This window comes from Bombina bombina, chromosome 3 (genome assembly GCF_027579735.1).
Source record: "Bombina bombina isolate aBomBom1 chromosome 3, aBomBom1.pri, whole genome shotgun sequence".
In the NCBI taxonomy this organism is placed as follows: domain Eukaryota; kingdom Metazoa; phylum Chordata; class Amphibia; order Anura; family Bombinatoridae; genus Bombina; species Bombina bombina.
Genome location: NC_069501.1, coordinates 593,696,956 through 593,712,725, shown reverse-complemented (window position 1 = coordinate 593,712,725; position 15,770 = coordinate 593,696,956). Strand labels below are relative to the sequence as shown.

The following is a 15,770-nucleotide window of genomic DNA, read 5'->3' as shown; positions in this document are numbered from 1 at the left end:
AATAGGGTGGGTCTCATGGACTCTTGCTACTATGAAATAAATAAATTTATCAGGTAAGTTCTTGCATAAATTATGTTTTCTTTTATGTAAGTGGCAAGAGTCCATGAGCTAGTGACGTATGGAATATAATACCCAAGATGTGGAAATTTACGAGTCACTAGAGAGGGAGGGATAAAATAACAACCGCTGAATCCGCTGAGAAATTAAATCCAAAAAAATAATAAAAAAACTCAAATCAAAGGCACTAGAATCAAACTGAGACAACTGCCTGAAGAACCTTTCTACCAAAGACTGCATCCGAAGAAGCAAATACATCAAAATGGTAAAATTTAGTAAAAGTATGCAAAGAAGACCAAGTTGCTGCTTTGCAAATTTGATCAACTGAAGCTTTATTCTTGAAAGCCCAAGAAGTGGCAACTGATCTAGTAGAATGAGTTGTAATTCTCTGAGGCGGAAACTACCCCACCTCCAAATAAGCTTTGTGACTCAAAAGTTTCAACCAAGATGCCAGAGAAATGGCAGCTGCTTTCTGACCTTTCCTGGAGCCAGAAAAAATAACAAATAGACTAGATGTCTTTCTGAAATCTTAAGTAGCCTCAACATAATATTTCAAAGCTCTTGCCACATCCAAAGAATGTAAAGACCTTTCAAGAGTATTCTCAGGATTAGGACACAAAGAAGGAACAACAATTTCCCTATTAATGTTAGAATTCACAACTTTAGGCAAAAATGTAAATGAAGTCCGCAAAACAGCTTTATCTTGATGGAAACTTAGATAAGGAGACTCACAAGAGAGAGCAGACAATTCAGAAACTGTTCTAGCAGAAATAACACTTTCCAAGAAAGTAATTTAATATCCAGAGAATGCATAGGCTCAAAAAAGAGGAGCCTGTAAAATCTTCAAAACCAAATTGAGACTCCAAGGGGGAGAAATAGATTTAATAACAGGTTTGATATGAATCAAAGCCTGAACAAAACGGTGAATATCAGGAAGTTTAGCAATCTTTCTATGAAATAAGACAGAACAGAAATTTGTCCTTTCAAAGTATTTGCAGACAAACCCTTATCCAAACCATCCTGAAGAAACTGTAAAATCCTAGGAATTCTGAATGAATGCCAAGAATAATTATGAGTGGAACACCATGAAATATAGGTTTTCCAAACCCTATGATAAATCTTACTTGTAACAGACTTACAAGCCTGTATCATAGTATTAATTACTGAGTCAGAAAAAAGTCTATGACTAAGAACTAAGCGTTCAATTTCCATGCCTTCAAATTTAAAGATTTGAGATCCTGATGGAAAACTGGGCCTTGAGACAGAAGGTCTGGTCTTATAGGAAGTGACCAAGGCTGGTAACTGGACATTTGGACAAGGTCCGCATACCAGAACTTGTGAGGCCATGCTGGTGCTATCAGAAACACATCAGATTGTTCCATTATGATCTTTGAGATCACTCCTAGAGGTGAAAAAATGTAAGCAGGTTGGTAAAACCATGGAACTGCTAGAGCATTCATCATTTCCGCCTGGGAATCCCTGGACCTGGAGAGGTATCTCAGAAGTTTCTTGTATAGATAAGAGGCCATCAGGTCTATGTCTGGAGGACCCCACATCTGCACAATCTGATAGAACACATCTGGATAGAGAGACTACTCCCCGGATGTAGAATCTGATGGTGATATAATCCGCTTCCAAATTGTCTACACCTAGTATATGAATCGCAGTGATTAGACAAGAATTGGATTCCACCCAAAAAAGTATTAGAGATAATTATTTTATTGCTAGGAGACTGCCATTCCCCCCTTGATGATTGACATATGTCACTGTGGTGACATTGTCTGTTTGAAACCGAATATACGATTCTCTCTTAATAGAGGCCAAGCCTAAAGAGCTCTGAAAATAGCACAGAGTTCTAAGATATAGATTGGTAACATCGCCTCTTGAGGATTCCAAACTCCTTGTGCTGTCAGAGATCCCCAAACAGCTCCCCAACCTGAGAGACGTGCATCTGTTATGATCACAGTCCAAGTAGGACAAAGAAAAAAGGGCCCCTTAAACAATAAAGTGATGGTATAACCACCAAGTCAGAGAGAGTGGAGAGTTGGGATTTAAGTATATTAGTTGTAATAACTGAGTATAATCCCTGCACCATTGGTGCCACATGCAAAAAACTGTAGAGGTCTCATATGAAAACAAGCAAAAAGGATTGCATCCGATACTGCAATCATGAGACCTAAAACATCCATGCACATAGCCACTGAAGCGAATGATAAGAGATTGAAGGTTTAGAAAAGCTGAAACCAATCTCAAACGTTTTCTGTTAGGGATAGAGTCACGGACACTGAATTCTGGAAATCTATTGAGCTAGTACCAAGATATGGTCCAAATAAGGAAACACCGCAATATCCTGCTCTCTGATAACAGATAGAAGGGCACCGAAAACTATTAAGAATATTCTTGGTGCTGTTGCAAGGCCAAACTGAAGAGCGACAAATTGGTAATGCTTGTTTAGAAAAGAGAATCTCAGAAAACGATAGTGATCTGGATGAATCGGATTGTGAAGGTAAGCGTCCTGTAAGTCTATTGTGGACATGAAGTGACCTTGCAGAACAAAAGGCAGAATAGTCCTTATAGTCATCATCTTGAAAGTTGGGACTCTTACAAAACCATTTAAAGTTTTCAGATCCAAAATAGGTCTGAAAGAATTTTCCTTCATAGGTACAATGAATAGATTTGATTAAAACTCCTTGTTCCTGCTGTGGAACTGGGAAAAATTACCCCTGAAAGTTCTAGATCTGAAACACATTTCAGAAAGACTTGAGCTTTTACTGGGTTTTTGTTACATGGGTAAGAAAGAATCTTCCCAAAGGAAGTCTTATTTTGAATTCTATTTGACACCCCTAAGAAATTATATTCTGAATCCACTGATTTTGGACAGAGTCTGTCCAAACTCTTTGAAATAGTTTTAGTCTGCTCCCAACCAGAAGAACTGGCTTGAGGGCCGCACCTTCATATAGGTTTAGGGGCAGGATTTGGTTTCGTATAAGGCTTGGATTTATATCAATTCAGAGATGGTCTCCAATTAGAGCCAGAGGCCTTAGGGGAAGGAGTGGTTTTCTGTTCTCTATTCTGACGAAAGGAACGAAAACGAATGGGAGCTTTAAATTTACCCTTAGATCTCTTGTCTTGGGGCAGAAAAACTCCCTTACCCCCAGTAACAGTGGAGATAATAGAATCCAATTGTGAACTAAAAAGATTTTTACCTTGGAAAGAGAGAGATAACAATCTAGTTATATACACCATGTCAGCATTCCAAGATTTAAGTCATAAAGCTCTTCTAGTTAGAATGGCTAAAGACATGGATTTGACATTGATATTCCTAACATCAAATATAGCATCACAAATAAAAATAATTTGCATGTTGAAGTAAAACAATAATGTTAGATAATTCAGAATCTGAAGACAACTGTTGTGCTAAACTGTCCAACCCCAAAAAGTAGAAGCAGCAGCAGCAACATCAGCCATAGATATAACAGGTCTAAGAATATTGCCAGAATGAAAATATGCCCTTCTTGGATAAGATTCAAGCTTCCTATCTAAAGGATCCTTGGCTACAGGTAAAGGATACAATTTCTTAAACATAGAAGAAGGGTTAAAAGAGGTACCAGGCTTAGACCATTCTTTAGCAATCCTATTAGAGATAGCGTCAGGAATAGGAAATACTTCAGGAGTAATAACAGTAGTCTTAAATACAGAATTTAGACAATTACTTACTAGCTTTATCATCAGGAGATTTAGACTCCTCAATACCCAAAGTAAACAAAACTTCCTTTAAGAGAGAACAAATATATTTTAACTTAAATAAAAAAGATTAGTCTATATCAGTCTCTGACGTGGCATCCTCTGAATCAGAGGAGACCCCATCAGTAGAGAATACGTCAATATGCTGAAGGTCAGAACTTAGTTCACTAAGTTTAGGAAAATGTTGCAAAAACCTTTTACATTTATAGCTGTAGCAATAAAATCTTACATTTCTGCAGTAATGCTATGTACATTTAGACTGAGATAGAATAACAGTGTGTGTATTTGTACTCATAGATATATTTAACAATTTGTTAAACAAGAGCCACATAATAGAGCTGAATAATTTAGATCAGCTTAATTACAACTTGCATACTTAGCTTTGTTAAATACCTGTTAAGGCAGCTCAAATCCTATGGTAACATCAGAGATAGGTTCAGTTTGGGACATAATTGCAATTTGAAAACTGATTCATAAAATGCTACATGAAAGTTCTCTTAGTGTTTACTGAGAACACTGAATGAGCTGGAGGGGGAGCTTATAACAGCAATTTTGGTGGGAAAATTTAAATTTTTGGCTGGACATTTTTGGTGCAAAAAAAATGGCACACAATGATGACATGTCACCCTATGACATAAATAGCATCATCACATGCGTGACATGCAAAGCTGAAGAGGATCTCTAATACACCTATCACTCTAAAAAGCAGGTAATAATTTTGATTGTATATACAAAAAAACAAAATGAACCAAAATAAAGCCTAATGGATACTTCTATTATAGCTGCATAAAATGTGATTATCAACATTCCATGAGGCTTACATAATACTTAGCATCCTAATTTATAAATAAAATACTAGCTCCAAAAAAACCCTCTATATTTCACAAACTCTACCAACCTTGACACATATTTAGCCACAAATAAAGTCGCTAAAAAACAGCACTGAATTACTGACAAGGCATGTATACAAACAATATATAACAACTTTACTTAAAAAGTGCCCAATCCATAGCTGAGAGTGTCTTATATAATAAAAGTATATACTTACCTTGTAAGACACCCATCCACATATAGCAGACAGCCAAACCAGTACAGAAACATATCAGCAGAGGTAATGGTATAGGAGTATAATGTCGATCTGTAAAGGGAGGCAGCAGATGAATCCCTGCAACCGATTTACATAGAGCCTTAGAATAGATTTCCCATAGGTGAAACATGGCGTCATCAGGCAATACTCCCTTCACATCCCACAGACAAACACTGTACTTTGAGAGGAATTGGGCTTCAATATGCTTAAAAGTGCATATCACAGAAGAAAAATCAAGCACAACTTGCTTCACCATTTCCATGAGAGGCAAAGTTTGTAAAACTAAGGAAAGTATGAGTGAGGTGGGAGGTGTATTTATAGGCATTTTGAGATTTGGGAAACTTTGCCCCCTCCTGGTAGGAATGTATATCCCATATGTCACTAGCTCATGGACTCTTGCCACTTACATGAAAGAAAAAAGTTCTGCCTGAGGGAAGTACAATTTCCAGATATGGAAATGTAGATTGTTTTAACTCTATACTGTTTTAAAGTGTTTCATCCGAATGTACTTGATTAGAATTGAAAAACAAACAAACAAACAAAAAAGCCAATGCTGTTGTCCTTAATGTCATTAATTTATAAAAAAAAAATCCAAAGTGCAGGCAGTCATCTAAAAATGTTGAACCTCAAATACTGATTTATCCGAAATGTATAAATTGACATAATGAAACCATATTATGTTTATATTGTTCATTTTCCCATAATCACATCTACTTTAAATTCACAAAGTCAAACAGACCACAGCAACAGTTCCCCAGAATTTTAGGTCAGATCCTTGTTCTTAGGGGTAATAGAAAGAATTGACCACTCATCCTTTTACCATCTATAGGTTGCTCCTCTTACTGTTCCCCAAAGGATGGCAAACTATATGCTACAGCAGGGTTCTTCAAACCACAGTGTGTGTGGTGTCTGTGTGCTGTATGAGAGTGTGTGGTGTGTGTGCGTTGTATGAGAGTGTGTGTGGTGTCTGTGTGCTGTATGAGAGTGTGTGGTGTGTGTGCGTTGTATGAGAGTGTGTGTGGTGTCTGTGTGCTGTATGAGAGTGTGTGGTGTGTGTGTGTGCTGTATGAGAGTGTGTAGTGTGTGTGCGTTGTATGAGAGTGTGTGTGGTGTCTGTGTGCTGTATGAGAGTGTGTGGTGTGTGTGCGTTGTATGAGAGTGTGTGTGGTGTCTGTGTGCTGTATGAGAGTGTGTGTGGTGTGTGTGTTGTATGAGAGTGTGTAGTGTGTGTTATGAGTGTGTGTCTTGTATGAGAGTGTGTGTGCTGTATGTTGTATAAGTGTGTGTGTTGTATGAGAGTGTGTGTGTTGTATGAGAGTGTGTTATTACCTACAAAACACTTTCAAGTTTGACTACAATCAAGAATAAAGTACACATACATCACGGTCACTTTGCAAAAAAATTGCAGCTATCTCTTTAAATGTTCAGATCCAGCATAAAAATAGGATTGTGAAATTATTGCACTAGGTCTTGGGGAAAAAAGCTTGAAGAACCCTGTGCTACAGGAGCTCCGGTATCCGCCATCTTCCCTGGGTCACTTTGTGTGTATGCACAGGGTCATGCTGGGTGGGCAAATGCATAGTTTAAAATGGCTTCTTACGAAATGGCTGCTTCCTCGATCAATATTTCCACCAGTGAGCTTGTTTTACTGGCATTAGCACTAGAAACACCTTTAGTATTTTCTGGAGCTTTGTTTTATAGAAATGACCATTATTTCATCCGAATTCCAAGCATGGAAGCTTAGATGCTAAATGTCCAAGGTTGTAACAGCTAGGAATTAATAATTTAAAGCCTTATCACAATCAAGAAATAGGTCTACTTTTTCAGTCTTGGATATAATTTGGTTATCAGGTTTAAGTTGCAGTACTTTAAAGATACAATCCTCTACCATTAAAGTTACTGAATTGGTACACAATCCTATAGTTATACAGTTTTTTGCTGTCATTGGGAAAGATTAATTAAACCACAATTAAGTGAAATATCTTTGTTTTTGACACTTAAGCCTCTAGTTATCAAGCCGTCAACCTCAAATACGCTGGAATTCCGCAGCGTATTTGTGGCGAGGCTGATTCGCCTTAGTTATCAAGCCCTACACACCGGCAAAAGTAGAATTTAGTGACGTAAGCTTCGATCCGCCGTACTCAGTCCAACACAGATCGATTCTTACGTCACTCCAGATGTTCCGCACACAAGTTTGGCACAATCTGACTACTTTTGCTAGTTATCAAAAAACTAGCAGGTACGCTCTGCACTTTTCCAGCCCAGCGTACCTGGTTTTCAATCTGCTGCCCTGGAGGCGGCGGATCCCATAGGAATCAATGGGAGTCTGACCATAGCGAAAGTTCATGTTCGCTGCTGCCCGACATCCCATTGATTCCTATAGGAGCTGTCTGCACCTAACACCCTAACATGTACCCTGAGTCTAAACACCCCTAATCTGTCCCCCCCTACACCGCTGCAACTAAATAAAATTATTACCCCCTAAACCGCCGCTCCCGGAGCCCACCGCCACTCTAATAAACTGATTAACCCCTAAACTGCCGCTCCCGGACCCCGCCGCCACCTACATAATACCTATTAACCCCTATCCTGCCCCTCCTACACACGCCGCCACTATAATAAATTTATTAACCCCTATCCTGCCCCCCCACACCGCCGCAACTATAATAAAATTATTAACCCCTAAACCTAAGTCTAACCCTAACCCTAACACCCCCTAACTTAAATATTAATTAAATACATCTAAATATTATAACTCTTATTAACTAAATTAAACCTATTTAAAACTAAATACTTACCTTTAAAATAAACCCTAATATAGCTACAATATAAATAATAATTATATTGTAGCTATTTTAGGATTTATTTTTATTTTACAGGCAAATTTCAATTTATTTTAACTAGGTACAATAGCTATTAAATAGTTATTAACTATTTAATAGCTACCTAGTTAAAATAAAGAGAAATTTACGTGTAAAATAAAAACTAACCTAAGTTACAATTACACCTAACACTACACTATCATTAAATAAATTATTCCTATTTAAAACTAAATACTTACCTGTAAAATAAACCATAAGATAGCTACAATGTAATTAATAATTATATTGTAGCTATGTTAGGATTTAAATTTATTTTACAGGTAACTTTGTATTTATTTTAGCTAGTTAGAATAGTTATTAAATAGTTATTAACTATTTAATAACTACCTAGCTAAAAGAAATACAAAATTACCTGTAAAATAAATCCTAACCTAAGTTACAATTAAACCTAACACTACACTATCATTAAATTAATTAAATAAATTACCTACAAATAACTACAATTAAATAAACTAACTAAAGTACAAAAAATAAAAAAAAATAAGTTACAAACATTTAAAAAAGATTACAACAATTTTAAGCTACTTACACCTAATCTAAGCCCCCTAATAAAATAACAAAGCCCCCCAAAATAAAAAAATGCCCTACCCTATTCTACATTAAAAAGTTAACAGCTCTATTACCTTACCAGCCCTTAAAAGGGCCTTTTTTGCGGGGCATACCCCAAAGAATTCAGCTCTTTTGCCTGTAAAAATAAAATACAACCCCCCCCCCAACATTAAAACCCACTACCCACATACACCTACTCTAACCCAAACCCCCCTTAAATAAACCTAACACTACCCCCCTGAAGATCATCCTACCTTTAGCCGTCTTCAGCCAGCCGACCACCAATGGAACAGAAGAAGACATCCGGAGCGGCAGAAGTCATCATCCAAGGGGCGCTGAAGAAGTCTTCCATCCGATTGAAGTCAACATCCAGGCGGCACTGAAGAAGTCTTCCATCCGATTAAAGTCATCATCCAGGCGGCGTCTTCAATCTTCATCCATCCGGAGCGGAGCCATCTTCAGACGAGCCGACGCGGAGCCATCTTCTTCCACCGATGACTGAACGACGAATGACGGTTCCTTTAAGTGACGTCATCCAAGATGGCGTCCCTCGAATTCCGATTGGCTGATAGGATTCTATCAGACAATCGGAATTAAGGTAGGAAAAATCTGATTGGCTGATTAAATCAGCCAATCAGATTGAAGTTCAATCCGATTGGCTGATCCAATCAGCCAATCAGATTGAGCTCACATTCTATTGGCTGTTCCGATCAGCCAATAGAATGCGAGATTAATCTGATTGGATTAGCCAATCAGATTGAACTTCAATCTGATTGGCTGATTCAATCAGCCAATCAGATTTTCCTACCTTAATTCCGATTGGCTGATAGAATCCTATCAGCCAATCAGAATTCGAGGGACGGCATCTTGGATGACGTCACTTAAAGGAACCGTCATTCGTCGTTCAGTCGTCGGTGGAAGAAGATGGCTCCGCGTCGGCTCGTCTGAAGATGGCTCCGCTCCGGATGGATGAAGATTGAAGACGCCGCATGGATGATGACTTCAATCGGATGGAAGACTTCTTCAGCGCCGCCTGGATGTTGACTTCAATCGGTTGGAAGACTTCTTCAGCGCCCCTTGGATGATGACTTCTGTCGCTCCGGATGTCTTCTTCGGTTCCATTGGTGGTCGGCTGGCTGAAGACGGCTAAAGGTAGGATGATGGGGGTGGGTTGTATTTTATTTTTACAGGCAAAAGAGCTGAATTCTTTGGGGCATGCCCCGCAAAAGGCCCTTTTAAGGGCTGGTAAGGTAATAGAGCTGTTAACTTTTTAATGTAGAATAGGGTAGGGCATTTTTTTATTTTGGGGGGGCTTTGATATTTTATTAGGGGGTTTAGATTAGGTGTAAGTATCTTAAAATTGTTGTAATCTTTTTTAAATGTTTGTAACTTTTTTTTATTTTTTGTACTTTAGTAAGTTTATTTAATTGTATTTAATTGTAGTTATTTGTAGGTAATTTATTTAATTAATTTAATGATAGTGTAGTGTTAGGTTTAATTGTAACTTAGGTTAGGATTTATTTTACAGGTAATTTTGTATTTCTTTTAGCTAGGTAGTTATTAAATAGTTAATAATTATTTAATAACTATTCTAACTAGCTAAAATAAATACAAAGTTACCTGTAAAATAAATTTAAATCCTAAAATAGCTACAATGTAATGATTAATTGCATTGTAGCTATCTTAGGGTTTGTTTTACAGGTAAGTATTTAGTTTTAAATAGGAATAATTTATATGGTTAAGTTTAAAGCCATCTAATCCAGTAGTTTAAGCTCAATGTTGATAGGGGGAAAAGAAAAAAGAAAAAGGATAAAAAAAGAAAAAAGTGATAAAAGGCTGAACAAAGGGGGAAAATAAACACCAAATAAAAGAGAAATAAGTAAAAACAAGATCCCAGAAGGTTAAAAAGACTAAGAAGATTTCAGCAAGAAAAGAATATTTAACTAAAGAAGGGAAAAGAAAATTTTTCTTTTTGAATGTCAAAATATCCTAAAGAAATTAAAATCTCCCTTCATTTAATATGAAAAAGTTCTAAGAGAACTTTCCTCTAAAATCACTAGCAAAGAGGGGATCACCCCTCAGAGACACTCTTAAAAGTAGCAAGGCTCAAGGAGAAAAATTGTAACAAAAGAAAGACTTAAAGAACCAAGTCAGGAGTCAATAAAACATTTAAAGGAACATATCTTTTTGTAAAATCAACAATTTTTCCCCCCTTTCTCTTAGCAATACAAAGAAGGAAAAACAAAAGGGAAGAGAAAGAAGACAGAAAGAAAAAAGGGATTAAGGGGGAGAGAAGAAGAGAAAAGGAAAATAATAATTCCTTAGGGACTCCTGAGCAAGAGGGACTAACTCCATAGCCTCATCATAATTAGTCTATATCTGAATTTTATCACTAAGAGACTATAGCCGAATGTTTCTTCTTGTCTTATTTTTTTTCTTTTATTGGGTTTATTAATTCTAAAAGTTACAACAAAGAGCTCTAATAGATATACCATAGGAATATAGCTGTATATGGTCTTTGTACTTTCTAATCATGGTTAAATGAAAGTATTTGTTGTAAGTAATGTTGATTGACAAATTGTGAAGGTATATATTAATGCATGAATTGTCCTAGAAGATCCCTTCCGAATTGTATTTCCTATAACGACTCAGGGCAAGAAAGATTATCAGGTTGAGAAGGTAAAAGCAGAGTATAATATAACCACAAAAAGTCTCAAGCCTTAGATTACAAGGAGAACACTCTGTCTAAATTCTATCTCCACTCAGACTAAAAACTGTCAATTCTTGAAACCACACCCTTGAAATAATTCACAGTCCCTTTATTGGGGTTTCACCCCATCGTATCATGCACGATATATATTCATCACTCTAATCTTAATCACCCCCTTTAAAAAAAAAAATTCTTTCTCTCCCCTTTTCTTCCTTCTCTCCCCCTCTCTTCTACTAGTTAGGAGGGGAGGGAGAGAGGGGGGAAATAACACACACTTCCCCTAATCACTTGCCTAATCACAAGATTATTTCTCACTCTTTTTTCTTTTTCTTTTTTCTTTTCACCCTTTTACTCACTCTTAACAATTTTCTTTGTTTTTTCTTCTCCTCACAAATAGCACATGGACAAATTTCTAAACACTTCCCTCAAACCTTCCCCTTCAAGTATGGCAGGTAAACACAGAGACAAAAAATCTAAAGGAGCTGTAGAAAATGTAGCTGAGATACATTCTATAACAAACTTAAACCCAATAAATGAGGCTTTAAGCATGCAGAACCTGGTACTCAGTATATCAGAAGCCCTGATGCCTAAGTTTGACACCCTAAAAGCAGAAATAAAACAAGATATTGCCATGCTATCCCAGGAAGTTAGGCAGTTCTCAAGTAGACTGCAAGAGGCAGAACAAAGGGTCTCAGACTTAGAGGACCTTTCAGCAGATCATGATTCAAGACTAAAAGAAACAGAAGCTAAACTTCAAAAATTACAGGCTAGACTTGAAGATTCTGAAAATAGGGCCCGTAGAAATAATATTAGGATAATAGGAATACCTGAAGGAAAGAAATTTGAAAATCTATCTTCATTTATAACAGACACCCTAGCCCAAACCCTTGGAATCACAGACACACAGATAATAATTGAAAGGGCCCACAGAATTGGTCCACCCCAGACTGACAACAAACTTAATACTAGACCAAGGCCAGTGATAGCACGCTTTCTTAATTATCTAGACAAAACTAATATGATGCAACAGTACAGAAAGAAACAACCCATCAGCATAGAAGGAGTTAAAATTAACATGTTTCAGGACTTTTCGGCTGAGACCTCTCTGAGAAGGAGAGAGCTTGCACCTATTTGTACAAAGTTAATTCACAAGGGTTATAGGGCAACATTAATCTACCCATCTAAACTCAAAGTCACTACTTCTGAGAATACATTCATATTTGACAATTCAAAAGATGCAGAGAGATTTCTAACTGATTTAGAAACAGCAAGATAAATTCTCCTGTGTATAAGGGAACTTTGACCCAAAAGGGGAAAAAAAGAAAATATTTTTTTTTTTTTTTTTATAGAGATTTACGTTATCTTTTGTCAGGCACATTATGATTTTAATAACAAACTTACAGTTAATGGTGAATGACCCCCCCGCGGTTAGGGAGAAAAAGAGAAAAAAGGGAGGGCAGGTTTCTCTCCCTTTTCATATAATTGAGTTTCCAGATTTCCTTTGTTTCCCCCTTTTTTTTTTTTTTTTTTCTCTTTCTCTCTCTCCTTTCTTCCCCCCCCCCTTCCTCCTACCCCTCCCGTTCCCTCCCTCTCTCTCTCCGCCTCTCGGAAGCATATTACTCAAAGATAGATGACAAACTCTCTTGATAAGTTTAAGATAATATCATGGAACATAGGAGGAATAACAACTCCCATAAAAAGGAAAGCCATTGTCTCTCACATGCGCAAGTTGCAAGCTGACATAATGTTTTTCCAGGAAACACACTTGGGCATGGAAGAAACAATGAAACTTAAGGGCTCCTGGATTAAGGAGGTGGAAGCCTCACCTAGTATCGGAAGAAAGAGGGGAGTGGCAATATTATTAGGCAAAAGGTTAGATGCAGAGATCCTACAAATAAGGAGAGATCCAGAGGGGAGATTTTTGATGATGAAAACCCGAATCTCTAAACAAACATATACTTTATTAAATATATATGTACCCAATGAGCTAGATTATGAATTCTGGAATTTAATTCAATCTATGGTCTTGTTGCACTCGGAGGGCTATCTGGTCCTGGGAGGGGACTTTAATATGGCCCCGCAGTCTCCACTATACAGGGTAAGGTATAACAGTAAGCAACTTAAAAATAAAAAGGACAAACTAGAAACAAAAATATTCAAGAAAATCTATCAGAACTTATCGGTTAGAGACATATGGCGAGTACATAACCCCGATCTGCGGGAATTTACTTGTCTTTCTAGGGTGCATAAAACACTCTCTAGAATAGACTTATTTTTAATAGATGAGAAACTCTGTTCAAGAAAAATAAAGGTAGGAATCACCCCTATAGTTATCTCAGATCACGCTCCTATTTTTCTCGAGATCCAATTAAATAGCCCAAGGGAAGCTCCTTTAAGATTTAGGTTTCCATATCATCTAGTAAACGATTTAAAATTTAAAAAACACCTAAATGATAAATTTAAAGAATATATACAATTTAATATGGAATACATTGACAGACCGGAAATCTTTTGGGGGGCTGCAAAAGCAGTCATTAGAGGCGAAATAACAGCATATGTTGCCAAGATAACTAAGATTCTAAGAAAAAGAGAGAAAGAAGCCATTAACTTTGTGGTTAATTCTTATAATTGTTTTCTCTTAAAAAAGTCATCCTTTAACTGGGCCAAGTACATTAAGGCTAAAAAGGAAAGAGATGCCCTAATACTCCTCATGGAAACCCAAAAAGATCTCAGATTTCGGGCAAAAATGTATCGCTTTGGAAACAAGTCAGGCAAACTATTAGCCAATTTAGTTAAGGGAGAAAAAAAGTCCCCACTGATAGACAGAATACAACAAGAAGAGCAGACGTATACAAACCCAGAAGACATATTAGAGATTTTTACAAATTATTATAATGACATCTATTCTTTAAGAACCACTGACAGTGAGCAATCCAGGGAGTTTTGGAGCAAGCTAAATTGCCCCACAGTCCCAGAGGATCTAATCACCAAATTAAATAAACCAATCTCAGAGGAGGAAGTTAATAAAACGATTGCAGGGATTTCACTCAATAAAGCTGCAGGCCCAGATGGGCTGCCTAATGAGATTTATAAGGTCCTAGCTCCAGAGGTAGCTTCTTGCTTATGTAATCTTTACAATGACTTTTATGTTAACGGTAAATCTGTCCCAGCAAGTTTCTCAGCCTCTTAAACAACATTAATTCTGAAACCAGGCAAATATCCAACCCAAAGGGAGTCGTATCGTCCCATAGCCCTCTTGAACTCAGAATATAAAATTCTGGCTTCAATTTTAGCAGAAAGACTCCAAAGCAGTTTAACACATATCATTCATAGAGATCAAGCAGGTTTTTTGAAGAATCGTAACTCTGCCTCAAAAATTAGAGAAGTGCTGACAATTTTTGAATTTTTTTTCTCAAAAGCTAGACAGTGAGGAAGAAATGACGGGTGCCTCTGACCTTGCCATAGTCGTAATTGACGCAGAAAAGGCTTTAGACTCAGTTTATTTTACTCATATTTTCACATCGTTAGATAAATTTGGATTCTCAGGCAAGTTCCGGAACTTCATAGAAAATCTGTATAAAATGTCTAGGACAAACCTAATAGTCAATAATCTTTCATCCACAGTAGTTGAGATTCAGAGGGGTACGAGACAGGGGTGCCCACTATCCCCTCTCTTATTCGATATAGCCATAGAACCTTTGGCAATCATGATCAGACAGTCCTTGCAAGGAGTCAGAATATCTAATTATGAATTAAAAATTGCGTTATATGCTGATGACATCCTTCTGTATATTGTGAATACAAAGACTAACATTCCCAAACTTATGCATATAATTGATAGTTTTGGAAGCTTCTCGGGATATAAAATAAATGCATCAGAATAAGAAATCTTCTGGCTGAAAAGGAGGATAGATTCAATAAGCAATTGCCCATTTAAGGAAGTAACAACATCATTTAAATATCTAGGTATTAATATTCCAGTTAATCCGTCAGACTTATACAAACTCAACATATCAGCAATACTGACAATTATCTATGAGAAATTGAAAACCTGGTTCAGTCTACCAATTTCTCTCTCTGGGAGAATTGCATTATACAAGATGGTCCTCCTCCCAAAACTACTATATGTGTTACAGAATATCCCTTTATTTATGTACGAAAAAGATATCCGATTACTTAACTCTACAGTTAGAAACTTTTTATGGCAGGGGAAGAGATCCAGGATATCAATCCCCAAACTTTCTGTGGGGAAGGAGTTCGGAGGATTGGCTCTCCCAGATATAAGACTCTATAATTTAGCATTCCTCGCGCGCACGGTAACAGATTGGGTTAACGCTAAAAATTATGTAACTAACATTCTATTAGATGAAAGTATCTGTCTTCCTTTTCATCCAACAGGACTGACTCACTGTGAACCAAAAGCATTACCTATTGGAATCAAGAAATGCAAAATTATCTTTAATCCCATTAAAGCATGGTGGAAGATTGCCAACCTTTTAAAAGTTAATTGTAAAGTCTCACAGTTCCTCCCAATTAGAAGGAACCCTGAGTTTCACCCAGGTCTGAACTCGACAGTTTTCGCTAAATGGTACGATTTAGACCTGAAAACAGTGCAACAACTTCTTAACTTAGACACAAAGTGTGTGAAATCGTTTGAGGAACTAAAAGGGGAATTTAAGATAGCGAACGATCAATTTTTTGCATACTTACAACTAAGGCACTATACTGCAGAACTAGTTAG

General features: G+C 37.0%; 1 protein-coding gene across 1 annotated transcript in view; it reads left to right on the top strand.

The window, feature by feature from the left end:
- Positions 1-15,770, top strand: part of RHBDL2 (rhomboid like 2) — an 85,486-nt gene that overhangs the window by 65,419 nt on the left and 4,297 nt on the right. The window lies entirely within an intron of this gene.